This window comes from Cydia amplana, chromosome 5 (genome assembly GCF_948474715.1).
Source record: "Cydia amplana chromosome 5, ilCydAmpl1.1, whole genome shotgun sequence".
Classification (NCBI taxonomy): Eukaryota; Metazoa; Arthropoda; class Insecta; order Lepidoptera; family Tortricidae; genus Cydia; species Cydia amplana.
This window is the reverse complement of record NC_086073.1, coordinates 12141389-12163068: the sequence shown is the minus strand read 5'-3', so window position 1 is coordinate 12163068 and position 21680 is coordinate 12141389.

Below are 21680 nucleotides of genomic sequence, written 5' to 3'. Positions count from 1 at the left end.
TATATATTTCTTATCTATATATGTTATAGCGGCAACATATAACAACAAATACTAATAAGTACGGAACCCTCGGTGGGCGAGTCCGACTCGCACTGGTCCGGTTTTTTGAAGCCTTTTTCTTCTGATTTTATGTCAATATCAATCACTTAAGCTATTCTCATCACTGAGTATTGAGGTCATGCGTCCTTTTACGAAGAGTAAGTATTTGAATGAAGTAATTTTCTCCTACTCGTTTTTCGTCTTTGTTCGTCGTAAAAAGTGTATGATTTATTGGCTTCGTGTCGTGCAGTTATACTAGTCATGTTATTTTATTGTCACTAAGCGGACAATGATTTACTTATACATTTTACGTCATTGCTTTCCCAATTCCCATTGATGAAACGGTAAGGATAACAAGTTACATAAAAGTGTTGTTCTTGGCAAAAAGGTTAAGTTAAAAGCATGTGGGGTCATGCTCAGTGGTTGTTTAGGGTTTCACAGCCGTTACTTCAATCAAAAGTTTGAAAACAGGATAACGATTTCAGTAGGTAGGTATCTATAAATATGCTCATAGACTGGAACTCTAGAACTTGAAAACTGGTTACCTTAGTCGTAACAGTTTTCCTTTTCATTTGTTTATTTTTCAAATATCTAACCTAACCTATTTCCTCTCGGGTACTTAACTCGTAAAACACACTACAAATAATAATAATTCCACATACCTACACACTGACACTAGACATTTTAGGGATGTAATTACGACGTTGGAACTCGGTAAATACACTAAACCCTAGTATTTAACCTAGTAGGTACCTAGGTTATACTAGGTTATATATTATACTAAGTTTTATGAATAATGGTCTTTACTGTGTTTACCGCACAATGTAAGTAAAAGGCCATATAGCGCCATCTACTTCACGCGTAAAAAATACACTTTCAATATTTTATGGTTAAAAGTTGTTCATCTAATTGTTATTCTTAGGGGTCATCCATTAATTACGTCACACGAATTTCTAGGTTTTTTGACCACCCTCCTTGTCACACTTGGTCACATTTGGCAAACCCCTCCCCCCTACTGTGACGTCACATTTTTTCTACGAAATCGCCAAATCGAATTAAGTAAGTACCTAAGTATTATTAATATTTTATCAAAATATTTTTGAAGATATAAATATTAGTAATTTTATAACCCAAAACTGCTTAGGAAAGAAAATTAAACGAATAAAAACGATTATCGTTTTAAAAACTAAAAATAATTTAAATAAATTTTCGGTTACTCATGAAGTTAAAGTGACGTCATAAAGTTTGTGTCTCCCCCCCTTCCCCATGTCACAATATGTCACATTTTCTTGACCCCCTCCCTCCCCCTAAACGTGTGATGTAATTAATGGATGACCCCTTATGTCTGTGTGTAGGACGAGATATCAAGGTAACATTTGGTGCTAGTTCACAGCTCTTACAACCCTCTTTTAAATTTTGTCTCTTTCTAACAAACGGAAATGTCAAAATGACGGATAGGGAAAACAACCTCTACCCTCCATATGGAAAAAGATTATCAACAGTTTGGTGGATTTGACAAACGTAATTTAAGTTAATAGCGCCATAACTCATTTGAGTCTAGCAAGGTTACAAAATCTAGTTAACACAAAATGAGTGGCGCCATGCAAACCCATCAAGATCCACTCTCAAACGGCCGTAAAGTTTTGTACTATTAATATTATTCCTTTGTAAATGCAGAAAAATAATTAAAACTTAGTTTTATTAACTCAGAGGACGTGTCGGAAAACCAATGCTAATTCAATTTTAAACAGCTTGTTTGTTTTGAGTTGGCTGTAAGTCCTTAAATGTATTTAATACCACGCCCGCTCTTATAACCGTCGAAGTTCTTACATAAAAGTTGTATCATGCTCGTTTTAAACCAGTTGTTATGGGTTACGATTATAATCCCTTTCATAGCTGTTTGCCAACTGTTAAAAATTAATTTAAGTATATAAATTTGTAGCACAACCCTCCTATTTCGCGTAATCGAGTAAACATATAAAAGCCGGCATTCCAAACAGTAGTCGTCATTTTTGCGGCTGCTCTAACGGAATTTACGGAATGCCACAAATGAAGAACACGCGTTTTGTGCACAGGCGGAGATGCGACCGACGCATGTACTAACTATACGTTATGTAGGATATTATGTCGTGCACATCCAAAGGCCAAATAGGTATTCATTTTTAACGGTTTATGTTTGTTAATGGCTGAATAAAATGTAAACATTTTGTTACAGTCAGCAGCAATCGTTGTTAATGTTGTTATGCAGGCGAGGTGTTCAAAATGATCTTGACGCGACTTTATTGTTAAGGGAAGAGGGCGTCAAGGTAAGTTTGAACACCTCAACCGCTTAGCAACTTCTGCTGCTGACTGTATATACTTATACAGTGTGTAAATCCAATACGGGCGAATATTTAAACGGTGGTTAGCATAGGACCTAAAAAGTATATTGAGATACATTTTACTTAGAAATGCAATGAAAATGTTAACCATACAAAATAATTCGGCCCGCAATGTAATACACCACACGTTACGGGATACGAGCTTTTTAAAGTAACTGTCAACGTTTGATAGCAGTTACAATAAAAAGCTCGTATCTCGTAATGTCCATGTCATCTTCTGTTTCTTAATGTTTGCAGTACATTGCTGCTTGGTACATGTGAAAAAAATTCATTACGGAGTCATATTAAGTGTAACTTTAAAAAACTTCTTAATTAATGATTAGACGGGTAAATTCTTATATCTAGTTTAATTTATTGCCCGTATTGGACTTACACACTGTATTTGTTGGTGGGTACTGTGGTGAAACCTGGATAAATGGAATGGGTTGTGAACATTGCAAGTTTCATTTGTACAAGTTAGGGTATCAGAAGTTATTATTTAAAACAAAGACCACCGGTGATCCACCGGGACCACGGACGCAATGCTCGGGTGCAGAAATTATCTTTTGTATTATACGCAATAAAGCTACTATTAGCAAAAGTAAATCAATTTTAGAGTAGGTAAATATTTCTCGGATCGATACATTTAGACATAAAGATCAAAGAGGCTTTCAATATTAAATAACTTTTACATAAATAAGTTATCGATAGTAAACTTTCGTGAGACATATTTTAAACTGTTTATACGACAACGGTTTCACTCACTTGAATTTTTAGTCGCTATTGGCGACATGTTTCGGGCCCTTCGGGTGAGTGAAACCGTTGTCGTATAAACAGTTTAAATAAGTTATATTTAAGAATCGTGATAGTTTTTTTAGGGTTCCGTACCCAAAGGGTAAAAACGGGACCCTATTACTAAGACTCCGCTGTCCATCCGTCCGTCCGTCCGTCCGTCCGTCCGTCTGTCACCAGGCTGTATCTCACGAACCGTGATAGCTAGACAGTTGAAATTTTCACAGATGATGTATTTCTGTTGCCGCTATAACAACAAATACTAAAAACAGAATAAAATAAAGATTTAAGTGGGGCTCCCATACAACAAACGTGATTTTTGACCGAAGTTAAGCAACGTCGGGCGGGGTCAGTACTTGGATGGGTGACCGTTTTTTTGCTTGTTTTGCTCTATTTTTTGTTGATGGTGCGGAACCCTCCGTGCGCGAGTCCGACTCGCACTTGGCCGGTTTTTTTAAAGTTGATGACCCCCATGATCATGACTATCCAAGATCTTTTCTTTTTACCTTCTCAGGCGGTCTAGCATAAGTTGCGTTCTCGCGCGCGACTCCATACATCTGGCGCGACTTCATGTATGGACTCGCGCGCGAGAACGCAAGTTGTGCTAGATCGCCAGGAAGGAGAAGGTAACTAGGAGGGTATGGCTCCCTTCAATACTATTCCCACTACTAAGCATTTGCTAATAGAGTTGAATACGAGTGGTCAACCAGTCAATTCTAAATTTCTATAATAGCACTCGTATTTAAAAATAGCATTTCATCTTCTTCCACAGATTTTACAGTGAAAATCGAGTACTCAAAATTTAACAATGGCCCTTAGAATAGGGATCGAACCAGCGTCTTCTGAAGGCCTACCGCGAACCACGTTCGACGTGTTGCCTCCCTGTCACACTTACGTACGAAATTAAAAGTGCGACAGAGATGCAACACGTCGTACGTGGTTCGCGGTAGCCCCTCTGGTTTTGAAGCTTCTGCCACATTTTTATTTTATTTCTTATAGTTTAAACTAATATAAAAAAAGTTACGATAATATTGATAATGTAATACAAACGATTCTAATTGAACATAGTTTTAAAATTGAATTCCGCTCTAAGGTCCAATGATACAGTGTTTGTTCAGCCCAAGCATCTGAAACCTGGTTCGAATAACTCTGGACTGTTCTGGTTTTCCGGATAAGCATGTACCATTTCACTAAGTTCCACTGCATTTAATCATACTTTAGGCATCGTATTAGCGTATAAAAGGCTTTTTTTTAAATATTTATTAGGTATTTACCTGCACGCCTAAAGTGAATATGATAACCTTGTCCGCGCCCGCGCGAGGATATAAATATCCCGGAGCGAATAGTAATGTTTATTGCAAAAGGTAATAATGGCGAAAATACGCGCTGGCAGAGGCGCCGTCGCACAAGTGCACAGTAAATTATGCCCGCGTGCATTGAATAAAACAATAAGCCGGTGAGGCTACAGAGGTTAGCAACAAGTAGAATAACTTATCATCAAAGGTTTAATTTTTTAAAGTATTGCCTTTAAAAAAACATTCAGTCAAGTGCTGACAACAAGAAAGACAATATATTGTAATGTAAGCGGTGGTGGCCGAGTGGATATGACGTCCGACTTTCAATCCGGAGGTCGCGGGTTCAAATCCTGGCTCGTACCAATGAGTTTCTCGGAACTTATGTACGAAATATCATTTGATATTTACCACTTGCTTTTCGGTGTAGGAAAACATCGTGAGGAAACCTGCATACATCTGCGAAGAAATTCAAAGGTGTATGTGAAGTCTCCAATCCGCATTGCGCTAGCGTGGGGAGTATAGCCCAAGAAATCTCGCGTATGAGAGGAGGCTGTGGGACGTATATAGGCTCAAATTATTATATTATTTTCAAACGTTCTAGGAATATATAAATATCGAATAAATTCTGAGAAGTTGTCAATGTCCGCACTTTATTACGTTTATTGCCAATTAATGTCGTATAGTAAAATTATTTATGCCGTAATTAGATACGGCTCTCATTTTAATAATAAGGGATATAAACGGCTTCATCGAAACTTGGAACGAGCTGTGAAATTAATAAATTTACTCGTAACAACATCTACTAGCTCTAACTTAGGTGAAAGCCATAACAGATATTAAAACCACTCGACACATAAAATTAAAATTTCATTTGCTTATCAGTAACATTTTCATAATGCACCGCATCATGAGTCATTATTCAATGTATTTATACGAACAGATAATGTTTGGGAAAAAGAACTTGCCCCCGTTTGAGAACGATTTAAATATAAAATAGAAAATATTTATTTGGCGTAAAAACATACATTATAGGTACAACAGCAAATTAAATAAAGAATAGGTCAGCTTAGCATAAGCAGTGTCTGTAAGACACGGCGCTGGTTTTCGGGGCACCCAAAACTAAAACTTAAAACGAATACAGAAACAGAACAGATAGAAACAAAACAAGACAGATTAGACATAACACGTGTAAGAAAGAAAGAAAGAGAGACAGAGAGAGAGATTTCACGACGAATGGCGTTAAAATTAAAAACCCGTGCGTCATTGTCCTTCTACTAACTTCATCATCTACCCATCCCACTAAAGTCTGAGACATCTGACGTAATATTTCGTCGCAAAACTAGAAACCTTTTATTGAAAAATCCATTGTATACAATTAATGAAATACAACTATATATTTCATTAATGAAATTATAAAATGAACATTTGTTTGAATTTCATCTAATTATTTTTTTTAACTGACATTTTGTATTTATAATAACATTAATAAATAGCTCTGATAATAGGCTTAAGATAATATATATGTAATATGACTATCCCTATAGCAGACAACTTTTTTATTAATTTTACTTTTATATTGTTTTTTACAATATCTGACAATTATGGTGTATTTTTTTATAATTTTGGCTTATTTTGTGTAGGTAGGTAAGTTACTCTCTAATTAGCATTATAAAATAAATCGATCAAATTAAAATCGCGCATTAAAAGTGCATCACGCCGCGCCTCGATATTCTATTGCGCATAAATGCAGGCGGACGCAACTATTTTCCAGATATGTATTTCCACTAGAGATCATTAAGCAAATTTGCATGCATATAGCGCTACAGCTTTATAAACATATAACCAACCCGGAACAGACCCAGATTAGGGAGTGGCAGAGCATAACATTTCCTGGCGGCGGCGACATTTACCTACTTCTCGAAAGCAAAATGAAACTCAATTATGATTAATGTTAAAATACTCTGAACCATTTCACGATGAATGTATTATGGCCCGCCATCCGTTTCAATAAAACAGTAGCTAAAAATATTTAATCGTCTTATTCGAGGTGTGTTAGCATAAAAAAAGCGGTCAAGTGCGAGTCGGACTCGCCCATGAAGGGTTCCGTATTTAGGCGATTTATGACGTATTAAAAAAAAACTACTTGCTAGATCTCGTTCAAACCAATTTTCGGTGGAAGTTTACATGGTAATGTACATCATATATTTTTTTTAGTTTTATCATTCTCTTATTTTAGAAGTTGCAGGGGGGGGGGACACACATTTTACCACTTTGGAAGTGTCTCTCGCGCAAACTATTCAGTTTAGAAAAAAATGATATTAGAAACCTCAATATCATTTTTGAAGACCTATCCATAGATACCCCACACGTATGGGTTTGATGAAAAAAAAAAATTTGAGTTTCAGTTCGAAGTATGGGGAACCCCAAAAATTTATTGTTTTTTTTCTATTTTTGTGTGAAAATCTTAATGCGGTTCACAGAATACATCTACTTACCAAGTTTCAACAGTATAGTTCTTATAGTTTCGGAGAAAAGTGTGGCTGTGACATACGGACGGACAGACAGACGGACAGACGGACAGACGGACAGACGGACAGACAGACAGACAGATAGACATGACGAATCTATAAGGGTTCTGTTTTTTGCCATTTGGCTACGGAACCCTAAAAAATGATCGGCTTGCTCTCATTGACTTACCTATATATTACATCGTAAAGACGGGCTTTACGCGCACTACGAAGTGGGCCAGTTCATTGGGGCGCAAATGGAGTTTATACACATTTTCGTTGGTGCCCATGTTCGATCGGCATTATAAGCAGAGCCCGGAATTCTCGTAGCATTTTTGAGCTGTCATAGGGACTTCTCGTTTATCGACTTCCGATTATACATATGTATATCGATAAATACAGAATACAATATGTAAAATATGATTACGAGTAGAAGTTAACAACATGCAGTCTTATCGCGAATGAGCGATCTCTTAGATTATACAAATTAATCATATTTTGACTTTCTGGGGCCATTATGCAAATATTAATTGACAGGTTTAAAAATGGCGACTGATAAAATTAGCTATTTATAACTCCTAGAGTACTGTAACTTATATTTTATTTAAAGAAAACCGTTAAAAAGATACGTCATAAACGTTAAGGTGTCAGCAAGTCGTATAAGCCAGCACAATTATGGAAGGCGTTGTGTGATCAAAAAAAGGTGTTTCGCCTTTGATCTGTTGACGTGGCGTACGCCCTCTGGGTCCCTCACATCACACAACATTTTGTCCCAACCGGGATAATGTCATCATTTGATCTCGAAATTTATAACAAATATGAATAAGTACTCGATGATCTCACCTGTGGTAGGTAGTTTGCATTCGATTTTATTGAGAAATGTGAATGTCGAATCCTACAGGGTAACGATAAGGAGAAAAACACGACGCTGTCACATCATAAATCAGTCACATGTACAGAATTACAGTGGTTAGAAAGAATAAATATTCCACTTACATAGTGCCGCAGCTAGCTTAATTACAATAATTCCTTAAACTAACATCCGTAACTTGGAAGCAAATATTCGTACTCATCACACAAATAGATGCCATTACCTGCCGGCCTATAGTTCGTTTTTTTTAGCATTAGAAATAAGGTAAACAATCTTGAAGTGTCTTTTAATTGAAAAACACATTTTAAAAATAAGTTACGGTAAATATGTAACAATTATGAATCTAATACGATCTTTTATAGTCTTCTGCTTTCATAAGTAATCTAATCTTATACCTTTAAACGATCAATTCTTGTTTATTTATATATTTATTTATATATATATTTCGGGGATCTCGGAAACGGCTCTAACGATTTCGATGAAATTTTCTATATGGGGCGCCGAAAACGGGCGAAAAATCGATCTAGCTAGGTCTTATCTCTGGGAAAACGCGCATTTTCACGTTTTTATATGCGGTCACCCAGATATTAGTTATTAATTTTTTAAAAAGTGTTTTTCAAGACATGTCAAAATCGCTTACCTTCTTTCAAGTTCTTTCTAATGCTAAAAAAAAACGAACTATAGCCAAGGTGACAATCGCTATCGCTTCGCCATCGAATCGCTTTGTGTCTCTCTATCACTGTTCCATATTTATTAGCGGGACAGTGACAGTTCATTAAAATACTAGTAGACCTTATATTTCCGAGTTAGTTTCCAAGTAAAATGGCTGTGACATACGGACAGGATGAACGGACGAAAGGACAGATGGACATGACGAAACTGAAACCGGTTTCGTTTTAGCCATTTTGGCTACGGATTCCTAAAAATGTGTCCACGAAAGTGATTAGCAACAGTCAAATACAGAGTAATAATTATACCCACGTATTGTTTTCAAGTAAATCTCTTAGATTATATATTGAGATCAAGAAAAGGTAAAGGTTCCACTGGTATATAATAATATTATGCCTACACAATATATTATCTAAGTTACATTCTCGCGTTTAAGTAGAAAATTTAAAACGCGGTGGATATCCTTAATCTGATGCGTGGATGACAGTGAGCGTATTTTATTGTTAAACATAGGTATTGAAATATTTTAAACAATAGATGCCATAAATCGATGAATGCTCCCAGTATATATACATATATAAGTTATCGGGGTCCCGGCTCCGCTTACGTGGTGAATTCCATTTTACAGACAACTTTATATGTGTCGTGTGTTGAAAATGTATGATAGTATGATCATCATACTATCATACATTGTCAATTTTTACTAAGTATACATAGACTCCGGATGCTATTTGATATGCTGTCTGCCAAAGTGTTTGGCTAGTAAATGGTAACCGTAGCCTATGGATGTTTGTATTAAAATACTGATAGTAATGATAATGTTGACCAGTAATGACGGTTAATTAAAATTTCGTTCTTTTCTAATTCCGTCTTATCTTCGTCTTCAAATAAATAAAATATCATTTTGCCGTTTTAATATTGTCGATAGACGAGAGAAATTAAAATTTCACGTAAATTCCTAAAATGAGAATTTATTTACGTGCTGATAAAATGTCGGAAATCAAAGCAAGACAAAGTGAGAACGAACGATACTTTGCAAAGGTTTCCCCAGTGATCTCAGGGACATAGTAGCTACCTACCTGAAAAGATCCCTATGGGTCGAAGTGTATCCGCAAGGGCCCCCGAAAACAATAATAAGCTACCTGCCTGGTCTATTGATCTTGTACAAACTTATGTATTCAATTTGTATTTTTTTTCTTTCATACATGCGAAATATTCATAAGTAATAATGAAAATAGTATAAAAATAACCCTGTTGTGGTATTACTTCTTTACGCGAAACTGAAATACCTACCGGGAAAATAAAATATTTGTTTGAAACTACGTCATTAAATAGCTATACTCATATATTCTGGACGTTAGCTTGGTGGAGTCGTGCACAGTTGAGGATTGTAAACATTTTAGCTAGAAGTTTACCGCGTAAATAGAAACGACACGACCGACGACGAGTGGCTACAGGAATGGTATTCTACTCGCCTATGAACACGTGAGTCGGATCGTCATGCAAAACCAAATATTTATGTGCGTTATATCTTATTACATATTGTTACGGTTCTCGAGATCAATTGGCCGGGTGTGTAATGCTTAATATAATGATAAAAAAAACTATCATACATTTGTTATAACGCCATTTGATATATTATTATATGTTATAATGTAATTTTTATTATACATTTCCTTTATTATATTGTGATTTCATCTAAACTGTCATAGATATAATGCCTATTGTAATATAATTTTTAAATAATATATACACATGTGCTATAATGACATTTGTTATATTATATTTTTGTATAACGTAATACTTTATACAATTTTATCAAGTATAAATACATTATATTGTATATATTTTTTTGTCATATTTCATTTAATAATAACAATACCATAAAAATTTACATATTACTTCTTTTGCTACATATTTTATTCTAGGGGGGTCGCAGTTCTAACCTAACCTAACCAATTTGTTCATGGTTTTCGATTCTGCGGGGGCTGCAGTTCAAACCTAACCTAAACCACTTTTTTGCTACGAGGGGCGTTCAAAATATTATCGGTATTGATATCTTACGACCTCTTCTAAAATTTCTTTCGTTACTGGCCGCTAAGGTTTATTCATTGACATTAAAAAAAAGTATAATTCGAACCGAGATGGTCTTTTGTTTTTCTGCAATTGCTGAACAAACATGAACATCATGTGCGAATTGACAATGTTAACTAAATTAGAACATCGATGCGTGATAAAATTCTTGACAAAACAGGGTAAAAATCAAAAAACCATAAAAGAGGAAATGGATTGTGTTTACCGTGAGTCTGCTCCTTCTTTATCTACCATTCAAAAGTGGTCAAGCGAGTTTAAACGCGGAAGGGAGAGTATTGAAGATGACCCTAGACCTGGCCGGCCTGTAGTAGCTACTTCACAAGAAAATATTGATAAAGTGGAAAAACTTATATTGGAAGATGGTCGAGTGAAGGTAAAATCTATAGCACAAGTAACCAATCTCTCTATTGGTACCGTACATGATATTATACATGACCATCTTAATATGTCAAAAGTAAGTGCAAGATGGGTTCCGCGAATGCTGACTCGGCTTCAAAAAGACATGCGTGTAGCTTGTTGTTCCGATTTTATTGACCTGTGCGGTGAAAATCCTGATGAGGTGCTGCAAAGAATAGTTACTGGAGATGAAACCTGGGTTCATCATTATGACCCAGAGAGTAAACAAGAGTCCATGCAGTGGCACATTAAGGGTTCAGCTCATCCCAAGAAGTTGAAGGTCATCCCTTCAGCTGGCAAGGTCATGGCCACGATATTTTGGGATTGTGAAGGAGTATTACTAATCGATTATAAAGAAAAAGGTGTAAATATCACAGGACAGTACTACGCTAACATTCTACGTCAATTAAAGGATGTAATTAAAGAAAAGAGGCGAGGAAAGTTAACCAAAGGTATTCTGCTTCTGCATGACAACGCCCCCGTCCATACTGCTCATATTGCCAAGGCAGCTATTGTTGAACGTGGGTTTAAAACTGTTACTCACCCACCGTATAGTCCGGACTTAGCCCCCAGCGACTTCTTTTTGCTCCCCAATCTTAAAAAGGATCTGCGTGGAAATAAATTTTCTGACGATGAAGCATTGAAGGCGGCAGTGGAGGAGCATTTTTACACGAAAGATAAAAAATATTTTTACGAGGGATTAAAAAAAATAATTGATCGATCTTTTAAGTGTATGAACATAGGGGGGGAGTATATTGAAAAATAAAAATATCAAACTTTTCGTACTTGTTTGTTTTCATTCTCATACCGAGAATATTTTGAATACCCCTCGTAGGTATTTCATTCTACGGAGTGTCAAAGTTCTAACCTAACCTAACCCTCCTTTTTCTAGGTAGTTATTCGTTTGTGTGGAGTCGCAGTTCCAACCTAACCTAAACCACTTTTTTGCTACGTATTTCATTCTACGGAGGGTCAAAGTTCTAACCTAACCTAACCCTCCTTTTGCTAGGTACTTAGTTATTCGTTTGTGCGGAGTCGCAGTTCCAACCAAACCTAACCCATTTATGTCATGCAACTATTATGCCACACAAATAATTATGCGATATCACTTGTTATAACAAATAATATGCTTTAGAGTATGTAATAATTATGGAAATGTATATTAGACGAAGTGTAAATATACCTTATGACCATTATACCAATAATAACATTATGTGTACCGTTAATTAGCTATTACAGTAGTATGCCATTCATTACGTTATTCGAAATAACGATATATCAAACTATAATATACAAAAAGTAATTATAAAAAATGTAATGCACCCCAATTGGCCACATTTGTTCATTGCGAGTTCGAATTGCATGCACTCGGAAAGCGATGGAAATCAGCCTGCATGAAGTCTACGCCAGTAGGTTGCAACGACGCTAATATCCACGAATAGGATATAATAGAAACTAAGTAGCTTAAGTTGAATTATTTATGTTGTGAATAATCGTTATACCGGGTGTGGCCTGTACCACGAGAAAATAATTAAAACATAGATTGTAGTCATGTCAAAGCGCTAGTCAAAATGTTGTAAAAAATACCTATATACCGCTGTGTTTTCCATAGGTATTGTAGTAGGTATATGATTTTTATACGCTTACCTATAGAAAATACTAAAGGATAATGGAGCACACTAAATCTTCGTTCAAGCAATGCCAAAAAAGTGAAATCCAGGAAATGTAAGTGATCTACAATTCCGGTCACGTAGCTCACTAAATCAATTCCATTTATGTTAGGTATATGTTAATACATTCTACTGCAATCGAATGAAATTCAAATGGTTACGGTGTGAAACCTGACAATGGATTCAATCTTTTGTTTAAAGCATTTTTTATGTACCTACGCGTACGCTCGTATGAACACAACAATGCATGTTGCGAAGTTTTTGGTAGTTTTGTTTGAGTTTCCACGAGTGTAATACTTTCTGAAATATTGATTTATTGAAATAAGATAACTAAAAACTAATAAATAAGAAACTATTAAAACAGTATGATAAGTACCTATATTTGCAGTATATATGGTGCTATATATTTACCGTAGAACCTGTTACGATGTAACTCAGTAAATAGGTTTCACAAAATACGTGTATTTGCCTCCCACGTATGGTTTTCTGAGTAGGTATAGGAATATAGCAGGAATATATTAGCCAATCTACTAGTTTTATAAATAATATCAATGTACCTAATGATGAGATACATTGAACAATTTAATTGCGATGCTTGAATTATTAAGCGTCAGAAAATGAAATACTTATTATACGTTCTTTTTGTGTTTATTTTGTTTAGTACAACTTGATTCTGTCAACGAAAATGCTTGAGAAGAGTTCTTACAAAATGCACTACTCGCATGTCGCCGCTTAGGAGACCTGAATAAAGAGAGCACGTTTAGCCATGTCGTTGCTCACTGAATGACGCGCTCGTAAATAATGTCTGCTTCGTAAACGACATCATTCTTCTAGCCTAGGTGGTCTCGGGAACATAATATACCATCCTTTTCCTAGTCTCTGCCTGTGTGTACGGATCATAGTGCAACTATGTTGACATATAACGACAGTTCATTATGTTCTCTGAATAAGGTAGGTTTTGAAATCTGTCCCTGTGGCTATGCAATTTCTAGGCGATACCCCGCCCACACATTGCACGCAGTAACGGTGCATTAAGAATATCCGTAGTGAACGCCGGACGTATTTAGCGTTTATTAAATTGTTTAAGAAACGAAAAAAAATTTAGAAGCGTAAGTGTAAGTAAGCTAGCGGGAATCGAGTCCTAATGATGCCGTCATGCCGCACCTACTGTCTTCAGGTTACATTTAATCACTGGCTTTCATCAAATTAAATATCTACGTAAATGATAGGGAACAATAAACAAGGTACGTAATTATATTAGCGGAACTCTTCTTATCCCAGCGACTGAATTACGAGGATTTATCGATATCCTGGTAGGCATTCAGAAGTCATTATATTAATACGCAATAAAAGCTGGAACAGCGAGATGAGTGCGAATTCTAATTCATTAATATTCATGATCAAATTATTCCTTTCATTGTCTTCCAAATGAATTTGGTTCCAGAAAGGGAAGTGCTTAAACGAAGCTGTGGCAAAACTCTAACGCTCACGTTTTCAGATAATTGTTAAATGAACTAAAGTTAACACGTTTCTGCTAAAATATTATTATAAGTATTTGAACTAAGCAACAAATTAATAATTCGTGTAGCACTGTATTTAGGTTTAGCTATAGTTAAGCAATTTAATTAATTTTGCTCGTACGAACTAATATTATTTTTTTATCCAGAGAGGGAAATTGGGACTACGAATTATGCTGAAGCAGTCGTCCACTTTCTTCCTACTTAATTTAAAAATCCTAATACCTTATTGTTTCCGAATTTACTATCGGTCTCGCCTCGTCGCCTATACCGTCATGCACTCAACGACATGTTGACAAGGGCGCTTGTCAACGCCGTCCCCGCAGCTCTGGAGCCCCAGATCATGCGAGACGATGGTTAGCGCCCCGATGGGATGTCATTATATAATCCCCTGGAGAATGGGCCGTGCGCTGGTGTGAGACCAGCAGAAATGCTGGGGCGGTGGCGGACGCCCGAGAGCGCTTAAAAGCCAACAGATATAGCTGTCCAGTTGGTGCCGCCTACTGCAATTCGTAGATTTTGGTGTCGTGTCGAGACACTTGGTCTGGGGGGCAGACGTGCGCGTGAGTTCCACAAGGAGTTCGGGAAGCGGTTGAGGGAGGCAATAGGGGACCCTCGCGCGAACTTTTGTCTGGCGCAAAGTCTTGCTATCGCGACACAGCGCGGGAATGCTGCCTGCGTGATGGGTACCAGCTACCAGGCACCATGCTGATTTTTTAATTTTAGTTAGGTTTAGTTTTAGTTATTTTCTTTTATAAGTACTTTGTTTTATTCAATATTCATCGTTAATGTAACTTATATAATTGTCTCCTGTCAATAAAATTTGTCACACAATTGATTAAAGATAAAATTAACTGTTTTTGCATTTTTTCTTTGTAACTTCCACATATAATTGCCGTGAAATTTTTACATATCCAAATGTTTTCATGCAAACCTTGGGTGTCCCCACTACATTTAAAAGCATAATGTTTTGCTAACAGACTTATATCGAAAATGCTTAATATGAAGATTTTTTGGCTTTAGTTAAATTCAATCCAATGTTCTTTGTTCCATATTTTTCATTATTATAAACGTTAATTGATGTAAAGTAAATAATTATCTACTATCCTCATATAAGGGCGAGTTCATATCTTTAAGACCCATATTGTTGTATCACAAAACTCACAAACTTTAGCATTTTTAGCATCGGAGCAGTGACCGAAAGACGCGGCTGTTCGTGAACATAGTAAGTACCGCCGCGCATTCGGCCAAGTCGTTTGCATTTTTTCACATATTGCTTACAAACATTGCTGGAACGTCAACATTTCTTCGTTGTCAAATGCTTTATTTGTTTTAAAAACAATTGTATTGATCCAGCATCGCATTGTCGGTAGAAATAATTTTGCTTTCATTGCTATTTTTAATAGAGGTTTTTTAGTTTAGGTATCACGGCAAGTCTTATAGTATTTGAAAATATATAATAATGTGTTCGGTTAAAGAGGTTAAGTATAGGTATTTGAAGGAAATATATTTAGTCATAGACATTTTATTGTATGCTCAAGTCGTTCGCGTCTTTCCTGTAGCCATCACAAAGTTAAGAGAATCTAAAGCTAATTTTACGCTCCACCCATATAGGCGGGATTTATCTTTTGTCAATACTTCAGTCTCAAATAAGAAAAAACGTAATATAAATGTACCTGGGAGGCTTATTATGACTGTAATAACTGGTTTTGAGTTTGGTGTGGATTAGTTATGGATCTGTTAGCTGTCAACGTTTGTTCAACCAAAAATGTTTTAATGACATGTCAACTTTTATTTGTCCACAAATATTATATTGTATTGTCCAATGGAAATGGAAATTCTTCGGAAATGTGTTTGACTATATTATATTTCTAACGAATAAGTCATAGAACAGAGCAGCGTCAAACTTTGTCAAAAGTTGATTATTAACATTTCTGATCGACCTGTCTGCTGCTACCGGGTAAAAATGAAAAACCCTAGGATCGCTAGGAAACGAGTGTTGAAAATACTTCGACCATTTTTCGAGTAAATGAAAAAAAAAAAAAACAACGGGTTGCACTCCGGGAGTGCCGACAGAAGTGAAAACTCAATGACTAGTCCAAAATGTCTGCAGCACTATGTATAATTGACCCATTCTCCTTTCTATTGAAAAACTTTAGTTCCGAAATTGCTCGTCAGTGAGCTTAAATTTGTAGCGTTAATTGTTTAAAATTCGAATAGAAATAGTAAAGTTACCTTGCAGACCTCGCATCTAAAGATATTTGGTCCTGATATTTTGAGTTTTATTCACCAGTACTAGAGTTCACTTTTATTAGCGATTTCATCAAGATGTAGCTTTATTGAATTATATTTGAGTGAAATGAAGTTAGAATGTAACTGTGAGATCCTCGTATTTCTGCCCGTACAAGATTAGAACATTGAACTTTATTGCTTAATATAAAAATCCAGTTTTAAATAATTGACCTGATTATGATACGTTATGACTAAAGTTCTGTGGTGAATAAAAACGAAACAGCAGGCTCATGCATGCATTTTCGGCGCGCGGTAGAAAGAGAGGTTTACGTCATACGCCTTACGAGTTTAACATTTTTTCCCCATCACAAAAAGTGCACAACGCCGCTAAACAAGTTTTCACTTCAAAAAGGTGATTGAACATGGGATCTGTAGGTACTCATAACTTTGATTGTGTTACGTCAGTGTGTGGTTTCAACATATAACTTGGTGTTCAATGTTCATTTGAGACAAGTAGCATTATGCCAATTTAGTTTGAGGTTTGCATTTGTTTAAGTAGTGATTTATGAAAGACGTTGTACCCATGCCGTTGTAAGTCGTGTAGCAGCACTATCGTGGCGTGTACGGCGCGGGGCCGGTGTGGGGCTCACTCGAGTGTTTGTGCGCAAACAGCAGGCTGCAGTCGAGAACGCGGCAAACATGACTCGAGTACCACTTACCTGTGATACCGTCGCGGACCTTCTCTTTTTGTTATGGTTGCATCACGCTGCAGATATTTTCCTCGTTACTTGCGGGTAGTTAAATATTGTTTGATTAGTAGGTTAAAGCCACTGTAATAATAGACCTGTTGCAAATCATAATTTCTGCACAGACTATATTATAATGGTGTCAAAATGGCTTTTACGGGTGCCGGGCATGTGCCGGGTCCAAAAAATTAAACCATAATCTGTTTTTAATTTTGGACGAAAACGTAGGTGTGCAAAATTTTGGTCTAATCCGGAAACCTACTTCAAAATTTGCATTGAACTTAAGAAAATATGTACCTTCCACATATCTAACTACATATGAAGTTAAATAATAGCTTGTTATTTGCGGTCCATTACAAAGATTAGTTTCACAGATTGATATAAAATGCGCATAAATGGAATGGTGACGATAGCTCCCCGTTGCACGTACCAATCCTTCGGATGGACGGAGGCAGAATGCGCATTTCAAATGCTAATAGAAGGATTACAGCAACGGTGATCAATTTTATTCAGAAAATTGTGAAGGCAAGGAAATGTAATTTATAACTCCGTAATAATAACGGTGTTTATAAGCGATAAATGTTTTGTTCTTTATCGTGATGTACCTACGAGTATCTGTAAGTAGTTATTAAACTTAGATATTTTTAAATACTTTGTACATCTTTTGTTTGTATTTAGTACATGTTTCCGATAGCTAGTTTTGATTACTGAAATTGTGACCAAGCAAATGTACTTATCTCTCAAAAACATCTCAACAAACTGTAATCCAATTCTAAACAAGGGCAAAACCCTAACCACGAAATAACCCTTAAAGTATGTTTTCAATCACCCGTACCAAATACACAGGAATTTATTTATAGGCCTCGAAGGAAAAGAAAGTAGTAAAAGGAAGACCAATAAAAGTTGTTTCATTGATTGCCTACCGCCCTATCTACACAAGTACCTACACACCTGCCATGTAATGAGGTCCTCACTAATTTTTAGGTTTATATTGGATTTCTTATTGTGTAAGTAGCTATTTTAGTAGAAATACACATAATTCCATATAACATTAACGTTATTATATTGAGGACTTTATGTTGGCGTTAGAATTTTATTATATTTATTTATTGAACATTACCTATTCTCTTCGCAAGTATACATTTTCGGAGTCCTAATACATAAACATAAACGATGTCCTTCGGAAATATCTAGTTTTCGTCATATGTGCAGAATTTTGTATAGGTAATATCATGCAGATTACTGTTAGTACCTAACTAAGTTTTCAGATGCGTTCTCTGGTTTAGCCTGTCCGATTTCTAAGATCAAGTTCGCCATACATTTACTATGGCGTACTTGATCTTAGAAAAACGGACGGACTATAACTTTGTGTTACCTACTTAATAATTTGTCTAGTAGGTATTTTTTAACACGCTTTCGACCTGTATGTAACTAACTTGTAATGGAATCTTGCAAGTTAAATTTGATCCACTTCCCGGTTTCCGATTGAGCTGAAATTTTGCATACACATGTAAGTCGGGTGACAATGCAATATTATGGTACCATCGAGCTGATCTGATGATGGAGACAGGAGGTGGCCATTATTAGGTCGACCTGTATGTAACTAACTTGTAATGGAATCTTGCAAGTTAAATTTGATCCACTTCCCGGTTTCCGATTGAGCTGAAATTTTGCATACACATGTAAGTCGGGTGACAATGCAATATTATGGTACCATCGAGCTGATCTGATGATGGAGACAGGAGGTGGCCATAGGAACTCTGTGATGAAACAACGCAACCTAATTGTGTTAGGGGTTTTTAGAATTGTCTCGATGAGTATTAGTTGTCTGTCGTAAGAAAAGTACAGTCAGCGTTAAAAGCGTGTACTAAAAATGAAAATTTTGGCCAAAAACTTATTTTAAGAATAGTCTATCGCGATATTATTTATCAAAATCGGTTGAGTCGATTAGGTAGTATGAAGGTACATTGTTCGAAAGTCGCGTGTCATTTATATATTACCTGTGGAACTGTTTTGTTCATGTTTTGTATACATTTCATCGTTGTTCGATATAAATTGTTGCTTTTTGTTCGTTTCCATGGGATACCATACTTTAGTTTGCTTTACATTGCTACTGACATATCCGGCTTGACAGACTATATATACATACTCTTACATAGGTCAAAAACATAACCATCCTTTTTTGGCTCCGCCGCAGTCATGTGAAAAATATAAGCGACTATTCAAATAATTTGATCCTATAACCTATTTTATTTGATGATCCTCAGCACCAGTTCGTCTCCAATATGTTAGACGCTCTTTGACCCAAGCAAGTAATATTAAATTTAATAAAAAAACATATTACCTATCAAATGATACGTTACAAGCGTTTTGAAATAAATAATTTCTATTACGAGCATTCGAGCACCTTAACATTAAGATTTCACTATTTTTCATTTAGTTACGAAACACATTTAGATCATGCTACCGGCGTTCTATTTTTGCCAATAGTTATTATAAATAAGTAAGAAAATAAAGGGATTGTCTAAGTCTACTTTACTTTAAAACTCTAAATAAGCCTCAGATTCTCACCCTTCCTTATCTCGCCGAGACCTACAGTAATGTTAAGCAGCCCTCAAGTCCCTACGGCCCGGGATACGCGTTGTCAACACGGGGTGCAGAAATGTTAAGGCCTGAGTGGACGCTAGAAGCGGAGCGTTCGGCGGGGCGTGCAGCGTGGCGTCGGGCTCACAAGTAATTTGAGCAGCGTGCACTAAGGCCGCTCTATACGTTTGCATTTGTTTAACATGCACGCCGCACGCCCCGCCCCGCTGCACGCCCAACTCGAGCGTCCACTCAGGCCTTAACACTTCAGACAGCGACGCGTATGTCACCATTTATTGCTCAACGGCACGTCCGCCGTATTGCTTCAATTTCCCGCACCGATTTGCGAAATCCGGTAACCTTTGACTATTGAATGTCATCTTTAAAATATCAATATATCTTTTGACGTTATCACAGAAATCTAGAAATAAGAGTTACAAATTGAGAACCTCGTCATTTTTGAAGTCCGTTAAAAATATTTCTAGTATAAGCTGTAAATTAACATAATAATGATTATGGGTATTATTGGCTACGGTTGTAATAATATTATAGGGCTGATAGGAACAACGCCAAGGAGGATAATACGAAATTGGGAAAACCTTCATAATGGGTATGTAAATTTACTCGTAGTCACGGTCCGACTGTACTAATATGCATAAGGTTACTTAAGCCACGGAAAATTCCATATTTAAAATGTGGATTACTACGTGTTCTCAGCATTAGTATGAAAACGGTACTGGTACAAGCTAAGTACCTATATATCTATTGTAATTATCTTTTATTCTCTCTAGTTTCCAAGCTAGGATAGGCACTTATATGGTCACAAATTGTTCTCAATAAATAGGTATTGAAAAAGCTATGTAAGTATTTCAACTGTAACTAGTTTCATGTCTTAATAAGTAAATACAAATTTAATGAGCTGTCAGGCTATACCATACCATCAGGCTTTTCTTATATGTATAACCTAAACTCAATGCGGTTGTGTTTTTTTCTTAATGAGTTTTTTTGCTACCTGAGCTCTATATTAGCATACATATTATTGTATTGTTATTGAAGTTATCGTGAATATACCAAATTTTTGCCCAGACAGCGGATAATGGTTCAAATATAAGATTGGAATAAAATATAATAACATGAACCCTTTAAATTATTAGAAAATAAGTAAAACGGCGCGATTCGGGAAATGAATTAGAGATTCACTAGATATGAAATAGTAAAGATATGTGACGTTCCACGGCAAAAGGTACCTTATGGCGGCTGGCGCTTACGCTATTATTAACGCCGCTCCAATATTCAGCCGGGGCAATGGTACCTTTTGCGTGGAACGTCACATATCTTTACTATTTCATAATATATCTAGTGAATCTCTAAATCATTTCCCGAATCACGCCGTATGAGTGTACATAGATAAGTTATCTAATAAGATAACTATATAGGTACTATTTTTACATTTTTCTTTAAATTATTTGTGCAATGACGTTTACACAAAACACACAAATAAATAAATGAACTACTAAAATACCTATTGACTGTAGAAATAATAAGTTTTCGAACGTAAAATCCGGCGAGTACCTGTTTAAAATTTGACAAGCGATGCTCCGTTGCGCTTTACAGCTGTGAGGTAACAGGTGTTTTGTTTAGCCATATGGGAAATACTGTAGGTATCAATTGCTGAAATCTTACTCATTCACTTTTACATCAGTAATCTCGGAAATATTAAATAGATTCTCCTTGATTAAAGTAAAATAGTTTATTAAGGAGAAAGGTTTTGAATGAACTATATTTCATATCGTAACTGTAAAGGTTTAGCGCCGGAAGGCGGGATGCCAGACTTCATGAACGAGAGAAAATTTTCATATTTACGAGATAGCTTATCCGAAGTAATATTTATTAAGTTCAAGTTTTTAGG